General features: G+C 46.5%; 1 protein-coding gene across 2 annotated transcripts in view; it reads left to right on the top strand.

Annotated features, from left to right (window-relative positions):
• The window catches only part of SYT1 (synaptotagmin 1), a 384,974-nt gene that overhangs the window by 127,070 nt on the left and 233,801 nt on the right, over positions 1-24,103 (top strand). For both annotated transcript variants that reach the window (XM_064141971.1, XM_064141970.1), the window contains exon 3: positions 22,730-22,791. The gene's annotated coding sequence lies outside the window, so the exon portion shown is untranslated. The remainder of the gene's footprint in view (positions 1-22,729; positions 22,792-24,103) is intronic.

Raw genomic sequence — 24,103 nt, 5'->3', positions numbered from 1 at the left:
TTGACAGAATTTCTGCAGCAGCTAATGTCCAAATGCAGACTCCAGTGGGTGAAAAACATCTCATCTGAGGAGGATGTGCACATTATTCATGCTCAAAGACAATTCCTTGCAATAATTCTTCCCTTAACATCAAAAGATTCTTTCTGATGTAGCAAGAGGAAGCCAAAATACAAAATGTAGGTAATTGTAGAAATAAAGGATAGTAATACAAAGAAATGTTCCTCAATTGCCAGCAGATTAAGAAAAGCAATTACATGAAGTCAGTGCAGTCAGACTATGATATCTGTTCTCATTGCTTGGCTCCACAGAGAGTAAGTTGAAAGAGATTCAGTAATTCCGAGAGGGAAGGCAGTCAGCAGTTCTTGTGAAGAGCTAGTCTGAAGCTAGCTAGAATGTTTTGGTGAGAAGAACTAGATTACAGGCTGTGAAAGAGAAACAATGATGATGTCTACTTCACTCATAGGCTTGCTGAGATGTATGAGAATCCAAACATAGATAAAAGAGTTGCTCTTTGCTGGAGCTCTGAGCTGCATTTCTCTCTAAGCTCACCCTCCACCTCTCTGATTAATCCACCTGCTTCCTAACCCCCCTGGTTGACCTCCATTCTTTCCTGGGGCACAAGGCAACATCTGGGGTAAGGTAGAGGGGTTGGAGAAGATGGAAGGGTGGTTGGGAGCCCCTTCTGGGGACTCAGGTTTCTGGCAGGGCTGTTGTGTTTCTATATTACCTCTTACCTTGTCTATTTCTAACTGTATATACTGTAAATACCTGCTTGTGTATTGTGCTAAGCTGTAAATATAAGCTTCATTCAATTTCCAGAGCTGGCTGAGTCTAGTCTGGGTGATTTCCAAAGTGTGGGGGGGCAGGGAACACCCAAATCTGTCCCTTCTTTCATGGCAGTGAGGTGGAATCCTGGCATCATAACTCAACTGTTTCTTATGTTTGCTTCATTTTGGACTGGCTGATCCTGGTGCTTCTTTCCAACCATAGTGACTCATAGTGATGAGACGTTGTGCTGAGGGATTTGGTTTAGTCAAGGACTTGTCAGTGTGAAACTAATGATTGGACTCGATGAGCTTGAAGGACTTCTCCAATCTGAGAAATTCTGTGATTTATAGATAACAGCAAAATCTCAGCTAGGGGCTGGAATATACATAGGTTAAAAGGCCAAAAAAAACCCTTTTCCTTTGTTTTTGGAGGGTTGTGGGAAGGGAGGGTAATCTAATGTTGTCAAAATCAGAGCCTATGTATTGCAAGACCTGCATTCTTTCCTGTATGCTCAAGTGAACAGTTTCTTCTTCCAGCCACCAGTTTTTACACCAAAGTGTACAGCACTTTTTACAGGCTGGGAAATGTAAATTGGTGTGGTTATATCTGAAAAGACAGGGCAGGATATTAGGAAAAGCTGGTTTCTTTGTGCATTTTGAATAGAAGTTTGGTTGTTATCCTCTTATTCAGCAAATTCTTGAGAAGGAATGTTACAGAGCTTCTAGGTGTGAAGCCTAAGAGTCCAGAGAAGGGCAGCAAGGCTGGTGAGGGGCCTGGAGCACAGCCCTGTGAGGAGAGGCTGAGGGAGCTGGGGGTGTGCAGCCTGCAGAAGAGGAGGCTCAGGGCAGAGCTCCTTGCTTTGTATAACTACCTGAAAGGAAGTCGTAGCCAGGTGGGGTTGGTCTCTTATGCCAGGCAAGCAGCAATAGAACAAGGGGACAGAGTCTGAAGTTGTGCCAGGGGAGGTCTAGACTGGATGTTAGGAGGAAGTTGTTGTCAGAGAGAGTGATTGGCATTGGAATGGGCTGCCCAGGGAGGTGGTGGAGTTGCTGTCCCTGGAGGTGTTCAAGAGAAGCCTGGATGAGACATTTGGTGTTGCAGACTGTGCTGCTTGTCATGATTGCTTGCCACAGGAACCGTAGCTCAAAGGCCTACAGATCAGTGTGGTCAAGGCCAAGTCACACAGGACTCCAGACAATGTGTTACGGCCCAAATATATACACTCAGCCAGTAGAGCACACGCCTGCACATTAGCATAATTAGTCAAGGACAACTCACTCCATCAGCATAAACCACACCTTGTTTGTCTCATTAACGAGGTGTCTGTTATCTGTCCCTTCTGAGATAAGGCAGCCAGCAGCTGGTGGGAACCAAGGTCAGCATCAGCCTGTTATCATCCTTCTTCATTCTGTTCCCACAGCTCTTCTGCACTCCCACAATTTAGTGCCATGATCTGGTTGATTGGCCAGGGCTGGGTGCTGGGTTGGACTGGATGATCCTGGAGGTCTGTTCCACCCTGGGTGATTGTATGATTCTAAGAACATAATCCATATATCAGTGCACAGCCGCTGTGATTTTCACCAGCCTGCTGGTTCAGTGTGATGTTCTTTTCCACATCCAAATAGAAACCACCATTTTTTTGCTGCTGGGGAAGGGCACTTAATATTCTGAAGCCAGCCACCCTCAAATAATTTCAGAATATAAAACCAAACTGTGAGAAACCCAAAATAATTTGTCATCACTTTGCTGTGTGAAGAAGGAAGCCACTTAAGAGGGATACAGGAAGTATGAACTGCAAATACTTCTGGGTTTGTAGGCTGACAGCACTGACCAGAGGCCTCCCAGTTATGAATGAGAATATTGAAGTGTCCACGTTTTTATATTGCAGTAGTGGGGAGATATTTTCAGTAGCAGTATCATAGGGGTGAGTGTACTGGATCTAGACAATGTCTTATTCTTGCCTAGTATTTGAAAATGATGAGCCAGAAAACCAAAACACATCAGGAGGTCAAAGAGCAGAAAGGACAACTGCGGTTTGCAGCATTGCCAGAGGACCAATGTTAGAGTCAAGGTGATATAGAAGAGATGAAGGGATAAGAGTTTGAGGGTTTGATGTGGGAGCAGGAGAAAGGATGGTAAAGAGAAGAAAAGAAGTGAGGAGAAGGTAAAAAGGAGACAGAAAATACCCAAAGGGAAGAATGATGCCTGTTGGACTGACAAAGTAGATGTGTTGCATGACAGCAGTAGAGGTAGGTGGAGGTGAAGTGAAAACTGTGTCTGAGTAGAAGGTGTGGTATTCTTTAGACCTGGAAAATAGGAGATTCCTGGCCAGCACAAGAATGGAGCTGGAAGTGGACAAAACGGATTTGAGGTGAAAGGAATTGATTTGGTCTCAGCTTTTTACCCAAGGGCATCCAGACTGAACAGAAATAGGAAATGGAATTGGAGGTTATAGGTTAGAAGAACGGAGAAGGAGAGGTTGCAAAATATATGTTCACTGAGCTGAAAATAGCTCTATGTTGTTTTAAAAGGAATCTCATATTTCATTTAATCCATCCTGACCTCAAAACAATCTGTTTAAACAGATACACTTGCAAGGAGAAGAGGCTTGTTGAATTTCAGTGTGGGATCCTCTCGCTCCCTGTAGTGTCATCATCAAACAAAAGCAGAAATAAGCATAATGTAAGTTTTGTATTTCTAGTTTTGGTTTGGTTTTCACTCATCTGGCAGCAGAGTTCTGACAGTCTGCTCTTGAAAAACTTCATGGCTGTCTTCATTGGTATTCCCTGACTTGGAACCACACCTGGGTCACTTGGGTGAAAAGCAGGCATCTTAACCACTGAGACCACCAGGGACCAGCAGTATTATGAGAGGCTGAGGGAGCTGGAGGTGTGCAGCCTGCAGAAGGGGAGGTTCAGGGCAGAGGTCATTGCTGTCTACAACTACCTGAAGGGAGGCTGTGGCCAAGTGGGTTTGGTCTCTATTGCCACACAACCAGCAAGAGAATGAGGGGACACAGTCTTAAGTTGTGGTGGAGGAGGTCTAGGCTTGATGTTAGGAGGAAGTTTTTGGCAGAGAGAGTGATTGTCATTGGAATGGGCTGCCCAGGGAGGTGGTGGAGTCACTGTGCCTGAATGTGTTGAAGCAAAGCCTGGCTGAGGCACTTGGTTGGACTGGATCATAGAATCAATCAGGTTGGAAGAGACCTCCAAGCTCATCCAGTCCAACCTAGCGCCCAACCCCATCCAATCAACCAGACCATGGCACTAAGTGCCTCAGCCAGGCTTGGCTTGAACACCTCCAGGGATGGTGACTCCACCACCTCCCTGGGCAGCCCATTCCAATGCCAATCACTCTCCTTGCCAACAATTTCTTCCTAACATCCAGCCTATACTTCCCCCTGGCACAACTTGAGACTGTGTCCCCTTGTTGTGTTGCTGGTTGTCTGGCAGAAGAGCCCAACCCCCACCTGGCTACAGCCTCCCTTCAGGTAGCTGCAGACAGCAATGAGCTCTGCCCTGAGCCTCCTCTTCTGCAGGCTGCACACCCCCAGCTCCCTCAGCCTCTCCTCACAGGGCTGTGCTCCAGGCCCCTCACCAGCTTTGTCACCCTTCTCTGGACACCTTCCAGCACCTCAACATCTCTCTTGAATTGAGGAGCCCAGAACTGGGCACAGCACTCAAGGTGTGGCCTGAGCAGTGCTGGGTACAGGGGCAGAATAACCTCCCTTGTCCTGCTGGCCACACTGCTCCTGATCCAGGCCAGGATGCCATTGGCTCTCCTGCCCACCTGGGCACTGCTGCCTCATGTTCAGCTACTATCTACCATCACCCCTACGTCCCTCTCTGCCTGGCTGTTCTCCAGCCACTCTGTCCCCAGCCTGTAGCACTGCTTGGGGTTGTTGTGGCCAAAGTGCAGAACCCTGCACTTGGCCTTGTTCAATCTCATCCCATTGGCCTCTGCCCACCCCTCCAGCCTGGCCAGGTCCCTCTGCAGGGCTCTCCTACCCTCCAACAGCTCCACACCTGCTCCTAGCTTGGTGTCATCTGCAAACTTACTGATGCTGGACTCAATCCCCTGGTCCAGATCATCAATAAAGATGTTGAACAGGATTAGGTCCAGCACTGATCCTTGGATGAGCTTGAAGGTCTCTTCCAGCCTGGTTGATTCTATGATTCTTTGCAATGCAGCCTGGCCAAGGCAGTCAGATATGATGAGCCTTCTACAGATGAAGAGTGAGAGTCACTTGCAGCTCCAGAGAATTTTTGTGAAACAAGGTAGTGAAACAAATAGAGAAAAGTTTCCCTGCCTCATAAAAGCAATCTTAAGGTGAGAACTTAGAGTGGGCTGTGATTTGATTCTGGCAGTCAAGCAGGCTTCCAGTGCCTATGGCAATCTGATTAGCAATGCAAAGGTGAAGTTTTTGGCACCGCTCAAGGTAGAAGAGAATTCTTTGAATTTTTATAGACACAAGCTAAAAACTAGTCCTCTGGTCTGCTCCTTGTGAGTGCTGCAGGAGACTTCAAAACAGCAGCATTTCTTCACAGTGCTGCAACCTGTCATCTTCTCAGCTCCTTCATGAGTTGGCAGTGGTAGGCGAATGGAGCGGTGATGTAAACTTGGCATCAGAGAGAGCCAGAGCCTGACATGGATTACAGCTCTAGAGCTGTTGACTTCTCACCCTGGACTAGCACTGGTAATTCCCCTTGCTTTCACAGTAGCATCTTGGCATTTACTTGGGGAAATAGATGGAAAGCCTAAAATAGACACTTAGTTCAACTAGTCTTCAGTTCGGCTATGATGCTGTGATGGTTTGGGTGCTCCCTGCCCCCCCACACTGTGGAAAAATCACCCAGACTAGACTCAGCTGCTCTGGGAATGGAATGAAGCTTTATACTTACAGCTTAGCACAATAAATAAGCAGATAGTTACAGTACATATACAGTTATATACTGAAATATACATTAGAAGGAATACAGGAGCACAACTGCCCTTCCACCTTCCACCCCTCTACCTTACCCCAGAGTTTGCCTTATGCTCAAAGTAGCTTGGAGGGTTGGCCAGGGGAGATAGGAAGCAGATGGATTAGTCACACAGATGGCAGGCTAGGTTAGAGAGAGAGGTTGACCCCCAGAGAGCGACTCTGTTAACTGTATTTATATTCTTGTTCTTATCCATCTCAGCAAGCCTATGAGTGCAGCAGCCATCACCATTGGTTCTTTTTCACACCCTGTAGTCCAGTACTTCTCACCAAAACATCCTAGCTAGGCTCAAACTAACACAGACGGTGTCAGCTACCTACTTTGTCATGCTTTTGCTACTCTTGCTGAACCTGTCACATGTATCTGATCTCTATTGCTCATCCAGTCCAACCTAGCACCCAGCCCTAGCCACTTAACCATACCATGGCACTATGTGCCCCATCCAGGCTTCTCTTGAGCACTTCCAGGGATGGCAACTCCACCACCTCCCTGGGCAGCCCATTCCAATGCCAATCACTCTCTCTGGGAACAACTTCCTCCTAACATCCAGCCTAGACCTCCCCCGGCACAGCTTGAGACTGTGTCCCCTTGTTCTGTTGCTGCTTGCCTGGCAGAAGAGCCCAACCCCACCTGGCTACAGCCTCCCTTCAGGTAGTTGTAGACAGCAATGAGCTCTGCCCTGAGCCTCCTCTTCTGCAGGCTGCACACCCCCAGCTCCCTCAGCCTCTCCTCACAGGGCTGTGCTCCAGGCCCCTCACCAGATTCATTGCCCTTCTCTGGACACCTTCCAGCATCTCAACATCTCTCTTGAATTGAGTGGCCCAGAACTGCACACAGTGCTCAAGATAAAGCACATCAGGAAAGAAGCAAATGAAACCAGGGGAGGAGATATTTGATTTCTTGGGCACTTTATCTTCTCTCTGTCTCTTACTGTTTTCTCATCTTCTGCAGGCTTATTGCCTTGACCTCGTTGATATATGGGCTTCGTGGAAGTGTTTGATTTAGTGTACATCCACATACCTGAAAGCACCCCTGATGTTCCTGGAGTTAGTTGTCAGCTTGCTGTGTTTAAAACACAACATTTACATCACATCATAAAATCTCCACATGTCACAGAGCTTTGCTGGAGAGTGGCACTGCTGTGGATTGTGTATTCTAGAGGAATTAAAGTTGCCTAAGAGCCCACACTCAAGTTATTCCTGAGACAGGGCTGTAACCTTACAAGAAAAGTGCTGATTTGTGTCAAGATGAAAAGCAACTGACAGTTGTCTTTGCCAGAATATGTTGAACATGCATATTTAATGCCACTGCAAAGCACTGATTAAAAAATTGTCTCCATGCTTTGTAAGTGATAGTAGGAAATTATTAAAGCAATTAATTGAGCCAGGGAACTCCAGGCCAGTCAGTCTTACCTCTGTGCCCAGTAAGATCATGGAGCAGATCCTCCTGGAGGCACTACTGAGACAGGAGAATAGTAAAGAGGTGATTGGCTGCAGTCAGCATGGCTGCACCAAGGGCTGCCTGACAAACCTGGTGGCCTTCTATGAACAGGTCACAACATTCATAGATGAGGGGTGAGCAACTGATAGCATTGACCTGGCCCTGAGCAAGGCCTTTGCTGTCCCACACCACATCCTGGTCTGCAGGCTGGTGCCACATGGGTTTGATGGGTGGACCACGAGGTGGAGAGAGAACTGGCTTGATGGCCACACCCAAAGAGTGTCTGTCAGTGGCTCCATGGCCAAGTGGAGGCCAGTGACAAGTGGCCTCCCTCAGGGACCAGTGCAGCCTCAGCAAGTTTGCTGCTGACACCAAGCTGTGTGGTGCAGCAGCCAGGCTGGAGGGCAGGGATCCATCCAGAGGGACCTGGACAGGCTGCAGAGGTGGGCACAAGCCAAGCTCAGGAGGTTCAACAAGACCAAGTGCAAGGTCCTGCATCTGGGTCAAGGCAATGCCAAGCACAAATGCAGGCTGGGCAGTGGGTGGCTGGAGAGCAGCCCTGAGGAGAGAGACTTGGGGGTGCTGATGGTTGAGAAGCTCAACAGGAGCCAGCAGTGTGCACTTGCAGCCTGGAGGGCCAGCCAGAGCCTGGGCTGCATCAGGAGAAGTGTGGCCAGCAGGGCCAGGGAGGTGATTCTCCCCCTCTGCTCTGCTGAGACCCCACCTGGAGTACTGCATCCAGCTCTGGAGCCTCCATTACAAGAAGGATATGGAGATGCTGGAGAGGATCCAGAGCAGGGCCAGCAGGATGCTCAGAGGCTGCAGCAGCTCTGCTGTGAGCACAGACTGAAAGATTTGGGGCTGTGCAGGCTGGAAAAGAGGAGGAGGCCCCCAGGTGACCTTCTTGTGGCCTTCCAGGATCTGAAGGGGGCTACAAAAAAGCTGGGGAGGGACTTTTTAGGCTGTCAGGGAGTGACAGGACTGGGGGCAATGGAGCAAATCTGGAGATGGGTAGGTTCAGACTGGCTGTGAGGAGGAAGTTGTTGAGCATGAGAGTGGTGAGAGGCTGGAATGCGTTGCCCAGGGAGGTGGTTGAGGCCCCATGGCTGGAGGTGTTTAATGCCAGGCTGGATGAGTCTGTGAGCAGCCTGCTCTAAGGTATGGTGTCCCTGGGCATGGCAGGAGGGTTGGAAGTGGCTGCTCCTTGTGGTCCCTTCCAAACCTGACTGATTCTATGATTTCCATGCTTGTGCCCTGGCCAAGGGAGTGTTTGTAGCCATCAACTTAATGCCAGAAAGCACCTGTCAGCTTCAGAAAAGTCATCTGCTGATAGGTCTCTTTTTCTACAGAAACTCATATTAAGGCCTTTCTTGAATTAGACCTTCCTTGAACTGTTTGATCTTAAACAGAATTTATTTCCTTATTGCCAGATGCTGAAATGCAAGTTTAGAAACCTCATGTGGTGTTTGCTTGATTTGGTTAAATCCATGCTGAGAGATGCCGAAAGGATCATTCTGCTTTGTGATCTCTGTTGTGCTGGCCCTTCCTATCCACACTCTCAGCTGGCTGTGTACCAAAGCTGCATCTATATCCACTTTTCTGCTCCAAATGTATTCCCTTACATCACCTCTCCCTTACTTAAAAACAAACACAAACAATCTTAAAATGTGCTTTGTGGGACCTGCTAAATTCTGCATTGGATTGCTCAGCAGAGAACTTCTGTGTTGGGCAGTTGCCCTCTGTGGGGATTGATGTGAGATCTGTGGTGTCACAGGAGTTTGGTATGGAAAGAGGAAAGGGAAAGAAATCCCCCTCAAGAGCTAGGCTGAATTGAGAATGTAGCTGCAGGAGCTAGACAAAGGGACTAGAGGAAATCTCATAACCTGCTGGAGTGGGTGCAGAGAAGGGTGATGAGGCTGGGCAGAGGTCTGGCAAACATGACCTATGAGGAGCAGCTGAGGCAGCTGGGGGTGTTTAGTCTGGAGAAGAGGAGGCTGAGAGGGGACCTTATTGCCCTCTACAGCTACCTAAAAGGAGGTTGTAGTGAGGCTGGAGCTGGTCTCTTCTCCCCAGTTACTAAGGATAGGACAAGAGGAAATGGCCTCGAGTTGCATCAGGGGAGGTTTAGGTTGGCTGTTGGGAGGAAGTTCTTTCCTGAGCAGGTGGTCAGGCACTGGCACAGGCTGCCCAGGGAGGTGGTGGAGTCACCATCCCTGGAGGTGTTTAAAAGGAGAGTGGCTGTGGTGCTTGAGGCTATGGTCTGGTGATGAAGAATGCTGTGATGAAGGTTGGACTGGATGATGCTGGTGCTCCTTTCCAGCCATAGCTATTCATAGTGATGAGATGTTGTGCTGAGGGCTTTGGTTTGGTCAAGGACTTATCAGTGTGAAACTAATGATTGGGCTCGATGAGCTTGAAGGTCTTGGAAGAAGGTTGAAGAAACTACCCACTGTTCATGAGCACATCAGCTGCTAACTGGAGCACCTCTCAGAGTCCTCTCCTACGAGGACAGGCTGAGAGAGTTGGGCCTGTTTGGTCTGGAGAAGAGAAGGTTTCAAGGCCTTCCAGAATATGAAGGGGGCTACAAGAAAGCTGGTGAGGGACTTTTTAGGGTCTCAGGTAGTGATAGGACTGGGGGGAGTGATCCAGGCTAGAGGAAGGGAGATTTGGACTGGACATTAGGGAGAAGTTCTTCACTATGAAAGTGGCGAGATGCTGGCATATTTTGCCCAGAGAGGTGATCGAAGAAGGGTTGGGTGATAGGTTGGACTTGGTCTTTTCCAACCTGGTTGATTCTGTGATAACCTGACTGCTCCCCTGAGTTAGTCTATCCTGAACTGGTCTTCTCTAGCCCCTTCTTCAGCACAGCCTGTTTGAAGCACGTGTGGCAGCAGCGGGTGTTGAGCGGCCAGATCTGCTTCGTCAGGTAGGAAAACAGAGGAGGCACGTTTCTGGTAAGGACGTTCTGTGTTGAGGTAGAGTATGGCCCTGCCTCTGGATGATTCAGACATTTGTTATGTTTGCTAACTTTTCTGCTTCTGCCTCTCCTGGGCCAGAGGCAGCACAGATTGCTTTTGTTTTATAGTCTTGGCTAATGTGCTTGCAAATTGCAGTGAAAGGATCTGAGGAAATTGCGCTATACATCAGCTGAGACAGAACAAATGGGCTTTCTTTTCAAACTGCTCCAGCCTGCCATTTGGGTGCAAATCAGGAGCTCTTAGGAAGTGGCTAAAGTTTGGTCTGAAGAAGCTCTCTTTCTGAGAGTCTAATAAGCAAAAATTAAGCAGGATTCCTCAAGACATATAGGAAGGTGAAATGAAAGGCTGGGCTGTGTTAGCGTTTGGCTCTACAGAGAGAAAGAAATACGATGGTGTGGAACACTGAGCTTCATTAGCAAAAGGAGCCCAATTAAAATATTTGCCATATGGGTTTTTTTTAGGGATGTCAAACAGACCTTCCTTGAATTTTCCTTGATTCAGAGATGCTAACACTAAATGTGCCACATGAGCTGGTAATTACAAGGTAATTATTTGATTTGCACTAAATAGATATTTCCATTGGATTCCTTCTGGCAATATTCAGCTGAAGAAGTTGATTTTATAGCCAAATACAATATCAAGAGGTCTTTTCTTTGCTCATCTCTGTAAGGAATAATAACGATACCTACCTCTTTTAATGTTCCTGGCCATCTGTACCCTGGCACTCTACAATGTCTGATGTGCTCCTTTTTGATTAGGCTATCAGATTTGCTGAAAGTGGACTTGATGCTTCCTTTTTCCCTTTCATGTGGGCTCGCAAAAGCATCTCTTGTCTTTCATCCTGCTTTTTTTTCTAATAATATCTTTGCATGTCATCTGCAAGGATTGACTGTTAAGCCCTTCTGTCACAGCCCACGGTGACACCTGTGATTAAAAGGTCTGCCCGAATTCCCCAGTCCTCTTGTAGTTTCAAGGTGAAGGAAGTCATGATGCTTCAAAGCTTCATCTCTGGGATTGCAAAGTCAGGCAGTTTTGTCTTGGTTCTAGCTTAAATTTCCCAGTGACTCAAATATAGTTAATAGAACCAAGAACAATTTATAGGATGCTTTGCCCTCCTCCCTCCCTTTTTGTCATGGAAAGGGAATTAGATGTAGAGAAGAAAAGGTAAAACACACCCAAGTAAAGTCTCACTTTGATTTGGAAGTTAAAAGAGAAAACTTTAACAATAAATAAAAGGTATTTGAGGGAGGGAAGTTACAAAGAAGGTATAGGGAAGGGAAAACAAGATCCAGTATATATATACACCACCAGATTGATGGCAGTGGGTTTTCCACACCTCATGCACTGATGGCCACGTGGTAAAACAAAGAGCAGCAGGAACAGGAGGGTGATGCTGTCAAGCAGGGAGGCAGGGCAAGAGAGAACAGAACAGCAAGTTCCTCTGTTTTTATAGGAGGCTAGACAGGAAGTGGGAGTGGGCTAACCACAACCAGGAGTAAGGGTTGGACCCAACCCTGGGGAGGAGACAGGAGGACCTGGGGTCAGGGTCAAGAGCACTCCCCCAGGAGGGTTAAACCTTTACATATGTGCACAGAACTGTGCTTTAAGATGCTTAATCTCTTTAGCTGGTGTTAGACAGTTAGGAATTTAGACCCACATCCCAGCAACAATAGGCTTATGAAAACTTTTGCTGTGCTTCCATAAGCATGGAGATAAAATTTCCTTTTGATGCCATCACTACTCCATTGAGCAGGAAAGGAAGCCGAGGTGGCCAGGCGGTGCGTGCCACTCACTGCGCAAAGTAGCATGGCTCAGCCACACTACACTGAAACATCATCACCTGTGCTTGCTTTGGAGCTCTGATAGAATCGTAGAATCAACCAGGTTGGAAGAGACCTCCAGCATCATCCAGTCCAGCCTAGCACCCAGCCCTATCCAGTCAACCAGACCATGGCACTAAGTGCCTCATCCAGGCTTTTCTCGAACACCTCCAGGGATGGCAACTCCACCACCTCCCTGGGCAGCCCATTCCAATGCCAATCACTCTCTCTGGGAAGAACTTCCTCCTAACATCCAGCCTAGACCTCCCCTGGCACAACTTGAGACTGTGTCCCCTTGTTCTGTTGCTGGTTGCCTGGGAGAAGAGCCCAACCCCCACCTGGCTACAGCCTCCCTTCAGGTAGTTGTAATTTCTCTCCCTTGCAGAACCAGCCAGGCTGGTGAATGTTTTTTCTCAGAGGTATGAGACGTGTCTCCTGAGCTGTGTGACTGCTTCCCAGCTTTGCTTCACAGCTTCTGCCAATCAAGATAATATTTTGCGGTAGTTTGAGGCTAGCTGGAATATTTTAGTGAGAGAAATTAGATGATAGGCTGTGAAAAGCAAACAGTGGTGATGTCTGCTTCACTCATAGACTTGCTGAGATGGATAAGAACAAGAACACAAAGCACAGATAACACTGTGGGTCTCTGTCATAGCTGGTGCCTGTGCTTTTCCCCCTGGCCTGCTTTCTGTGTAACTAATCCTTCTGCTTTCTAACCCCCCTGGCCGATCCTCCAAGCTCACCTTGCACATAAGGCAAACTCTAGGATAAGGTAGAGGGGTGGAGAGGAGGTGGAAGGGTGGTTGGGAGTCCTGGGGACTCTGGTTTCTGGGAGGGCTGTTGCATTTCTGTATCATTTTTCACTTGTCTGTCTACAGCTGTAGATATTGCAACTACCTGCTTGTATCTTGTGCTAAGCTGTGAATATAAAGCTCCATTCCTTAATTTCTAGCTTGTCTCAGTCTAGTCTGGGTGATTTCATAAGAGTGGGGGGGGGAGCAGGTAGCACCCAAACTGTCACACATTTGCAACCATGGATACCTGGCTACCCACCCACTACTTTTCAGACGCTGTCATTTGTCACTCAAAGTTTCCTCTTGTCATTTAGGTTAGAGTTTCTTCATCAGGTTGTAGCCTGATAGAATGGTTTAGGTTGGAAGGGACCTTAAGGATCATCCAGTTCCAACCCCCTGCCAAAGGCAGGGACACCTCTCACTAGAACAGGTCGCTCAAGGCCTCGTCCAACCTGGCCTTGAGCATCTCCAGGGAGGGAGCAGCCACAACCTCCCTGGGCAACCTGTGCCATATTGTTCTTGGAATTCGTGTGTTTTATACTCAGACAATGTATCTGTCTGCTGCTGTTTGGTTTTGTTTGGTTTATTTGTTGGTGTCTGTGACTGCTCCTCTGTGTCTAGGCAAAAGCAAACCAGTGTGAAGAACCAGAAAGATTACTGACAAAGAGATCACTGAGTCCCACCCTCATGCCAGAGCAGGACCATGCAATCTAGCTCAGGTCACAGAGGAATGCATCAGGACAGGCCTTGATAGTCTCCAGATAGAGAGCCTGTTCCAGTGCTCTGTGACCTTTACAGTCAAGAAGTTCCCCTTGTGTTGAGCTTGAATCTCCTGTGCTGCAACTTACATCCATTGCTCTTTGTCCTATTCCAGGGAGCAAGTACCTGTTTAGATAGGATTTGATTTAGTGCTTACCAGAAATCTGAGCAGCATGCAGGGCACTACTCTTGCATTAATAAAACAAAGAGTAAGCACTAGCTTGGTTTTGTCTGTATTTGGACTTGGTAGAATTTTGCATTTATTTAAAACACAAATTCTCTAGGAGAATTGAAACGGGAGCATGAACAAAATCTACACTTCCTAGATGTTAAGAAGAAGTTCTTTGCAGTGAGGGTGGGGAGACACTGGCACAGGTTGCCCAGGGAGGTTGTGACTGCTCTCTCCCTGGAGGTGCTCAAGGCCAGGTTGGATGAGGCTTTGAGTGACCTGTTCTAGTGGGAGGTGTCCCTGCCCATGGTGGAGAGTTGGAACTGGCTGATCCTTGAGGATCTATCATTCTATGATTCTCTAAATGCCAGCTGACATTACACCAGTGGTGAGTTACCACCTCTTAGTTTTGGTGTAGAACCTCACAATAAGTCTGGTTAGGATTTTTTTTCTTACTCAAAGGTTATCTTTGAAGGGATACATTTAAATGGCCAGCAAACATTGCAGCTCTTGCCACTTTAAGACTGTTTAGAGTAACACAGAAAGGTTATTAAAAGAATTTATGCATGGATTACATTGTTTAATCTGCTGAGGTGCTGCTGTTCACTGCCAGGGTTTGTGGGCAAACAGCTTGCCCACAGGAGTGCATCTCCCTACAGCTGAACTGAGCCATACATTCTAAAACTCTCGTACCAAACTTCCAGAACAAAGCCAGCAGCTGCATTATGTAACCCATAATCACTTCCAGCAGTGGACATGACAGCAGACTGGTTTGTCCTCTGATAAAGGCAATTAGATTTCGAGTCTCCAAAGACTGCAGTGCAGCTGACTCTGTCTGGAAGGCACTGGAGTTCTTCACAATGTTTTTTCCAGTTGGATGGCTTGTGTTAATTCCTGGTGCTCCTTTCCAACCATAGTGATTCAGAGTGATGAGATGTGCTGAGGGATTTGGTTTAGTCAAGGACTTGTCAGTGTGAAACTAATGATTGGACTCCATGATCTCGAAGGTCTTTTCCCATCTAAGAAATTCTGTGATTCTGTAATTCCATGTTAAGATCTACCTTGTCTTTCTAGGAAGGATTTGCAAGAGTGATTGAATTAGGGTGAAGGAAGCATATCCTTAACTAAAACATCAGCAGGGTATGCAACATCTTACAGAAATTAGATTAGAGGTGAGCAACATGGATACAACAAGGGCAGGTCGTGTGTGACTTGTTTTGTGGCTTTCAGGGATGGAGTAATCACGTTAGTGCACCAGGGGAGAGCTATCAGTGCCTTCTATCTGGATTCTGCAAGGCCTTTGACGTGGTCCCCACAAGATTCTTGCATCTAATCATGAACACCTTGAGTACTGCGTCCAGATCTGGGCTACTCTATTCAAGAGAGATGTTGAGGTACTGGAAGGTGTCCAGAGAAGGGCAGCAAGGCTGGTGAGGGGCCTGGAACACAAACCCTATGAGGAGAGGCTGAGGGAGCTGGGGGTGTGCAGCCTGCAGAAGAGGAGGCTCAGGGCAGAGCTCATTGCTGTCTACAACTACCTGAAGGGAGGCTGTAGCCAGGTGGGGTTGGTCTCTTCTGCCAGGCACCCAGCAACAGAACAAGGGGACAGTCTCAAGTTGTGCCAGGGCAGGTCTAGGCTGGATGTTAGAGGAAGTTCTTCTCAGAGTGAGCGATTGGCATTGGAATGGGCTGCCCAGGGAGGTGGTGGAGGCACCGTCCCTGGAGGTGTTGAAGCAAAGCCTGGCTGAGGCACTTAGTGCCATGGTCTGGTTGACTGGCTAGGGCTGGGTGCTAGGTTGGACTGGATGATCTTGGAGGTCTCTTCCAGCATGGTTGATTCTATGATTCTGTGAAAAACCTGACTATGCTTCAAAATTAATCGTAGAATCAGCCAGGTTGGAATAGACCTCCACGCTTGATCTGCTGGACACACTCTTCCTAATACGCCCCGGGATCCCATTGGCTCTCTTGGCCACCAGGGCACATTGCTGTGCCATGGGTAGCTTGGTATCTGCACCTCTTTACAATATAATGTTTTTTTACTCTTATATACTGCTGTCCATCATTTCTTCTTGGCAAAGAGACAGGCTGTTGGGTGTGAGAGGCCACCTAATCCCTGGTGACTTCGAATGAGTGCTATTTAGGGTGGGTTGGGTTGTTTTGTGGAGATATATTTAACATTCATTTCAGTTTTGTTATATTCCAGGCCTGCATTCAGTCAGTAATGACCTCAATAGTGCCTGTTTTAATGTAATCCCTGCTAGCTGACTGCTGTTCCAAGAATAAAAATTTAAGCCAAAAGATTTAATGAAATCCTTTGGGATTAGTGCTCACTGAGCTGGAGAAATTGCATATCAACCTTCCCTCTGTACTCTAACCATACGATTTGGTATTTGAATAGGAGGGTGTCCAAGAGAGACAACTCTGAGTTCATCAATAATTTACATTTTTGTTAGTTACAAACCTGGTATTTGGGATTCTGTTGCCATAGCAATCCATCTGGGCCTGAAGGGATGGTGTTTTAAGTGGTGGTTGTATAGGGATTCACAGTGTGTGCTTTAAATCCTTTCTAAACTAATCCTCAGATCTGTTCTGTGACTTGAGGCTTGGACAAAATTAATGTTGCTCACAGTAAAAAGTTTATCCTGAGCAAATTAAGCCCATAAAATATTAGACTGTGCATATAAAGTTCATAATATATGACAATTTCTTTTTCAATGTGTGAAGCAATTAATAAATGCACACAGCTCCAGTTTTTTTCCCCCCCAAAATACATTTAATTTGTTGCACATTATGCAACTAAAAATTATCCAGGCTGTGTACTGATTATTAGCTCATTTAAACTTCATCATCGAATGCAAGCCTCATTTTCCCAGATGTCAGTCCTGTGTTTTACAGGATGTCAGGCTATTCATAATGCCCTCTAACTTCCACTTTCAATTAGTCTGATTTTCTCTCATAAATAATTCTATAGCAGAGAATAAAAGTTGAAATTCCCATTTTCATTCTTAAACACCACTGGAGCTGGGTTTGGAGGTTTCACTGCTGATTTCAGGAGGCTAAACACCAGCTGCTTTTTCATTTGAAGTTTGCTTTGTTTTCTCATTTTCCCACCCAAAAGATCAAAATGATTTATTCAAAACCTCCCCAATATGCCACAGAGATTCAAGCAGGTTGGAAGAGACCTCCAAGCTCATCCAGTCCAACCTAGCACCCAGCCCTAGCCAGTCAACCAGACCATGGCACCAAGTGCCTCATCCAGGCTTTGCTTGAATACCTCCAGGGACAGTGACTCCAGCACTAAACCATAATGACATTGCATTAGCAGCTCTTTGCTACTCCAGACTATGGAGATTTACTTTGCTAAATTATTCCTTAGTGATTGAAAGGTGAGAAGAATATTCAAGGAACAGCCAAGAGCCCTACTGAGGAGTGGGTTAGCCCAATAGTCAAATCTGGTTTCTTCTTGGGGTTTGTAGATGTTCACTTGGTTCTTCCTGGATTGTGAAACAGTGACAGTGTGTAATGTTTTGGGTGTTCCCTGTCTCCCCCCCCCACTTTGGAAAATCACCCAGACTAGACTTAGCAGCTCTGGAAATTGAATGAAGCTTTGTATTTACAGCTTAGCACAAGATACAAGCAGATATTGACAATATCTACAGAAATAGACAAGTTATAAAGTAATACAGAAGCACAACAACCCTCCCAGAAACCTGAGTCCCCAGGAGGGGATCTCAACCACACTTCCACCTTCCTCCCATTCCTCTACCTTACCCTAAACCTTGTCTTATGCTTAAGGTAGTTTGGAGGGTCAGGCAGGGGGGTTAGGAAGCAGAAGGATTGGTCACACAGACAGCAGATTGGGTTAGAGAGACAAGTTCAGCCCAAAGAGACAGAGAGTGACCCTGTTGCCTGTATTTATGTTCTTGTTCTTACCCATCTCAGCAAGCCTATGAGTGCAGCAGCCATCACCAGTGTTTCCTTTTCACAGCCTAGCATCTAATTCTTCTCACCAAAACATTCCACCTAGGCTCAAACCAGCACACAGTGTAAAGAGATGGCTGAAGAGACCTTGGCACATGTTTGATTGCTGTGCAAGTTCCATTTTGTCTTTTACACTGCAGCTCACAGTGAATAGTGGAACAGGCTGTGCAAGGGTTGGGGTTTTTTTGTGGTGATTCTCTGCTGCTGAAAGCATTCTTCATCACCTGTGAGAAATGTAGAGCTTCTCTGTCTCTGTATGAGTCAAACAAGAGTTTCCTGAGGCAAACTGCAAAGAGTTCTTTCCTTGCAGTGCAGCAGGATTCCAGTGCGTGAGCAGAGACACTTGGGAGGGACAGGCTCTGCTCACTACTCCCTGGGATAGGACAAGCAGCAATGGGTGTAAGCTGCAGCACAGGAGGTTCTGCCTCAACACAAGGGGGAACTTCTTTTCTGTAAGGGTCCCAGAGCACTGGCACAGGCTCCCCAGAGAGGTTGTGGAGTCTCCTTCTGTGAAGCCTTTCCAGGCCTGTCTGGATGTGTTCCTCTGTGACCTGTGTTAGATAGGATTGTCCTGCTCTGGCAGGGGGTTGGACTGGATGATCTCCTTGGGTCCCTTCCAACCCCTGACATCCTTTAAGCCTGTGATATATATTCTTAAATTCAGCTGCACTTGCTGTTGTGTTAGGTCAGGTTCTTCTAGCCTGTCTTAGTGGGGCTGTTTCCATCATGGGTCACCACTGCAGATAACTGGGAACAGAGAGCTCAGAATTACCAAAAAAAGAAACCAAATTTTGTTTTGATTGCTTTTGCATATTCCTATGACTAACTGCAGTAAAACTTGGAGATCATTTGCATGATTACTTAGCCTAAAATTACATGCCCTGAAGTATCTTCTGGAGATACCATTTGTTAAATATAGATGATGCTTCACAGGGATATTACCAGATGTATTCAGGCATATCAGAAATGTGTTACTGTTGACATTTCCAATGGTTTCATTAGGAAAAGTCTTCCCTTGCAAATATTATTGAAATGAAGAAAGAGCTTTGGAAGATACCAGTGGTATGACAGATGCTATTTGGAGCTCTGAAGATACAGTTGTCACTGCAGGGAATCTCCTGCACTAGAGACCCACAGGAGTCCATAACCAAGGGTGAATGAATTAGTCTCCCAACACGTCAGATCAAGAATAGCCTGTGCTTAGTAGAAGGTGATAGAAAACCAGTTGGGTTGCCCTGCTGATTTTTTCTTCCATATCTTTCTCCAGAAATACAAATCCATCCTGTTTATTTGTAATCACAGAATCATAGAATTATAGAATCAACCAGGTTGGAAGAGACCTCCAAGATCATCCAGTCCAACCTAGCACCCAGCCCTGCCCAACCAACCAGACCATGGCACTAAGTGCCTCATCCAGGTTTTTCTTCAACAATTCCAAGGATGGTGACTCCAGCACCTCCCTGGGCAGCCCAATCCAATGCCAATCTCTCTCTCTGCCAACACCTTCCTCCTATCATCCAGCCTGTACTTCCCCCAGCACAACTTGAGACTGTGTCCCCTTGTTCTGTTGCTGGTTGCCTGGCAGCAGAGCCCAACCCCACCTGGCTACAGCCTCCCTTCAGGTAGGTGTAGCCAGCTGTGAGCTCTACCCTGAGCCTCCTCTTCGGCAGGCTTCACACCCCCAGCTCCCTCAGCCTCTCCTCACAGGGCTCTGCTCCAGGCCCCTCACCAGCTTCCTTGCCCTTCTCTGGACACCTTCCAGTACCTCAACATCTCTCTCGAATTGAGTGGCCCAGAATTTCTGTCACTATATTCCATCTCTGCAAGTCCTTGCAAAGACTGCTGCTATTTAGTCTCCTTGATAAGTGCTGATTTATATTGGTTGGATTTGACTAATTTATTCCAGATCTGCACTATGTTATTCATATGTTTCAGAAGCTCTGTCTGTTGACTCCCAGGGAGCAGGTTTTTCTACTTGAAGGACCACCCTTACTTGTGGCTTCACGGTCCTGCCTGACAAACCTGATCTCCTTTTATGATCAGGTTACCCACCTGGTGAATGTGGGGCAGACTATGGATGGAGTCTACCTGGACTTCAGCAAAGCCTTTGGCAGTGTCTGCCACAACAAGCTCCTGGCACAGCTGGCAGCTCGTGGCTTGGACTGATTCACTCTGATATGGGTCAAGAACTGTCTGGAAGGCTGGGCCCAGAGAGTGGTGGTGAATGGTGCCACATCCAGCTGTCACTAGTGCTGGATGATATTGGAGGTCTCTTCCAATCTGGTTGAATCTGTGATTCTGTGGTATTCACTGAGTTTTACTCCTCTAGCACATAACCTGTAGTTTGGTTTGGTTATTTTCAAGTAATGCTCAAGTAAACGTTTGTCTTTCATTTCTAGTGTCTGTCTTTGCTGAAGAAGGGAATAGTTAATCTTCTGCAAGGCTCAGTAATAATGTGGCACAGCTTGACAGAGACATGTTAAGCTTAGAGAAGCCGGGAAGGATTGAGATAGGGCACTGCAAAGCCCTGTGGCTCCGGAGTCGCTTCTCCAAGGCTACACAGCTACCCCTACTCAAGTGCAAGGCACACATAGAGACCTGCATAAAGCATTTGGCTTTGAAGCCAGGGAGGAAGTTGTGAGTAGAGCTTTTAATTGAAACCTGTCTTGGAATGTGTACGAAGTCCCTCAGTTTGGAATGGTTTGATTGACAGGGAAAGGCAACATTTTGGTCAAAGAGGTATTTGAGTACAGTAGTTCAGATTAGGTCTTCTGTGGCCTATACCAGGACACGTTACCCAGCTAATGAGGAGCACTAAGATATGTAAGGCCTGCTAAGAGTGTAGTCAGCTGCATTACAACCTCTGAGAAAGAATGTAGTTAATCCCACAGCTGTGCTTTACAGCAGCATCTGAGGTTTTTCTGGCCCGTCTGTCGCTGTCTGGCTAACGTCAGGTTGTTAAGTGCTCTGCAGCCCTCCCTGGTGCTGTCCTGGGCTAGGGTGGGTCCCTCCCCTGCTAAAATAAACTCACTACAACGTGGATTTTTTGGAAAGTAAGGGGAAAATGAAGTTGTATTTATTATAGTTTAAATATAACAGTAGAAGGAGAATAAACTGCTAGAGAAATAGAATAGCCTTGACGAGGATGGGGAAGGGGTCAAGCGGCAGCAAGGCAGCAACAGCAGCAGCAGCCAGGACAGCAGCAGGGAAAGATAGCAGCCAGCACAGCTGAAGTGGCAGAAGCAGCAAGGGGAAGGTCCAAGCTGTGCTTCCAGACAGAAAGCTCTCAATGCTCCAATGAAATGATATTCACTTATCCATTGTTACCATTATATGGCCTATCCCTAGAATGTTCACCTCTCCCCTCAGAGCTTCCGCTTCTAAGTTTCTCTGTTCTGAATATTTTTATGTCTGAGCTAGAAGTCCATCTCAAATGGCCACAGATGTCTAAGATATAAAATAGGCTGTTACGTAGAAGAGCTAATCTCTACAGCTCAAAAGAGTTTAAAACTTATTAGCAACGTGATACTGTATGCTTTGAACTCAGGGACCATATATCTGTCATCTCCCAAGAGCTGTTATTTGTTGTCTAACAGGTTTCTTTGGTAGACTGACTTGCAAATAAATGATTTCTGGCATGCCATAGATATTGTCAGCACTCTACACAAGTCATAGAATCAAGCAGGTTGGAAGAGACCTCCAAGCTCAGCCAGTCCAACCTAGCACCCAGCCCTAGCCAGTCAACCAGACCATGGCACTAAGTGCCTCATCCAGGCTTGGCTTCAACACCTCCAGGGATGGTGACTCCACCACCTCCCTGGGCAGCCCATTCCAATGCCAATCACTCTCTCTGCCAACAACTTCCTCCTAACACCCAGCCTAGACCTCCCCTGGCACATCTTGAGACTGTGTCCCCTTGTTCTGTTGCTGGTTGTCTGGGAGAAGAGACCAACCCCAGCTGGCTACAGCCTAAGTCAATATTCATTTTTGACAGAAGAAAAGGGAGAATATGTTTTTTTAATCCGTTATGTTGTGGATTCTCTATTAGGTGATGAAAGATGGTAGGACAGGCTGGATGAAATCAGGATTTGCCCCTTTGAAAGCTCAGACTAAGAGTTGGCACAATATATTTTGACAGTCTTAGGTAACAGCAGTTTCATTTTCATCTGACAAAGTGAATGTAAAATTTCAAATACCTTTACCTGTTTGGGTAACTGACTCCCTTTTTTTTAACTGTATCAAAATCAGTCATCTTCACACTCAAGTGTCCTCACAGCTTGATACTGCCTGTTCTTTCACCTTGCTGTTGCTCTCACCCCAACCTTTATTGCCCAGCAGTTCCAATTTTCTCCCTTCTCTCATGCAACCTTTATTCATGAAAACTGTTAATTGTGGAAATCTGCGCAGCCAGGATGCTGTGTTCCTTTGAATCCTGCCTTAGCTCTCACCTCTGTTGCCGTGCCTGTAACCTGCCCAAGAAAGGCTAAGCAGCTGGTGTGCTGTCATCAGTGCTTATTATGCTAACAGTCTGCATGAAACAGTGGGAGGCAGGCATCAAACGCCCCTCTGCAGCACACTCCTCTCTTCCAGAAGCAGTGGGGGAAGCTGTGGCTGTCGTTGGAGGTTCATGTTGTTTCTTCCTTAACTCCTTAGTCTAATGGAGAGATCCAGGCAGGATCTATTGCATAATGAGAATTTATTTTTGACCACAGGATTGCCAGCATCACAGGTATCAAAGTCTGCTGGGAAAGCCACAAGTGCCTAGCTGCAGTTCACGTGCCCAGAATTTGGTAGGAGATTTCAAAAGAAATTGATCCCCTGAAATTCTGCCTTTCCCACCTCTGCAGAATCTCCATCTTCTCAGGGAAAAGCAGCAACCTGGATTCCTCTTCTGGATGCTTTCACAAAACCCCAAGACTTTAAATCTTGGAGTGAGCCAAAATAAATATGAACATGCCAGACTTCTATGGTTCAGATTAAGCAGGGTAATTACTTTTACATGGATGATAAATGTCTGTATTTGTTTTTCTTACAGAAACGAGGAGCCCTGAATAAACACAAAGAAGCCAGTCAAGCACCCAGTCTGTATTGTGGACAGTAAGTGACCAGATTACATACTCGGGAGCTAAGCACTAATTCTGCTTCTATTATTGTATCATTTTTAACTCATTCACAGTTCTTTGAACCAGCATAAGAAATCAGTGCAGTGAGCATTTCTGCCTTTTTATCCAACTCAGTTTCATTTCGCAGGGGTAGGTAGATTTGGGTTTTTTAATCCTATAATCATCTTAGATAAGAGGTGCAGATAATCCATGCAGTGTGTCTTCACCACTGGCCGCTGAGTTTTCATCACTGAAAACACCGCTGCTGCCTTCTCAGTAGAAATGAATTCTGAGACTAGAAGGTCCTAACCTAAAAACAGTGTGACACAGATATTTGCTCACGTTTTTAGTGTCCCAGAAAACCACTTGGATTCATCAGAGCAGTCAGAAGCCGTTGGATTGTGACGTGAGTTTTATAGGTTTGCATTAACCACTTAATCACTGACTAATTACTCTGAACTGCCCTGGCCGTGCTGGCCTTTTGGAGCTACAGCTTCATAAAACACCAAGTAATTAAGGCTACTTGCTGAGACAAGGAAAATGAGCTGGGGTTGCATGTGGGATGATGCTGATGTCCTTTCAAAACAACATGCCAAGCTGCTGGTGCAGTGCCAGTGGTGATACAGTAGAGAACAGCCACTGCTTTTGGCTGCTGCCAGCCCTCAGTGGTACGTACTGGGAAGCATAGCAGGCTGTATGGGCGTACTGCACTGCTGGGTATTAAAAGGTGACAGTATCCTTCGAGAGCCAAAGCAGTTGGATGTGTGTTAAGGCATTTCTATTAACAGTTCCTCTATGCTAGGTGGTAATACAGCCTGCCTTTTTGTGGTAGAAAGCCCTGGGCAATAAGCAATACGCAGAGCACCATCCTGCCTGTGGAATCTGACAGCATATCAGGCTGTGCAATTGAAAGAGTTTTGTCATCCTGTGTGAGAGCTTTGTTTATTTAGCCAAACTTTGCTATGCAACAGACTAGCTTTGGATAGAAATAAATCCTGAATATTTTATGTTGTCAAACAGTGAAAATGAGCCACTTTGGTGGAGAAGAGTATGCATAAATCTTAACAGCCACAAAATGCTCAGTTCCTCGCCGGCGCCAGAGTTTGGTGATGGGCTTTAGCGTTACATTTAATCTGACAGCAGGAGAGGGGATGTGTGACATCTCACTGAAGCTGAGGGCAATGTCATGCCCGTTGGAAAATCCCTATGCTTATTCCTACAGTGAGCTAAACTGTGCTCCCAGTGGACATTTTTTAGACATGTAACAAATCATACTTCTCTTCCAGAAGATCATTAGAAAAATAATC

The sequence above is a fragment of the Pogoniulus pusillus genome, chromosome 4 (genome assembly GCF_015220805.1).
Source record: "Pogoniulus pusillus isolate bPogPus1 chromosome 4, bPogPus1.pri, whole genome shotgun sequence".
NCBI classification, from domain to species: domain Eukaryota; kingdom Metazoa; phylum Chordata; class Aves; order Piciformes; family Lybiidae; genus Pogoniulus; species Pogoniulus pusillus.
The sequence above is the reverse complement of the archived record's forward strand: the minus strand, read 5'-3'. Positions and strand labels throughout refer to the sequence as shown.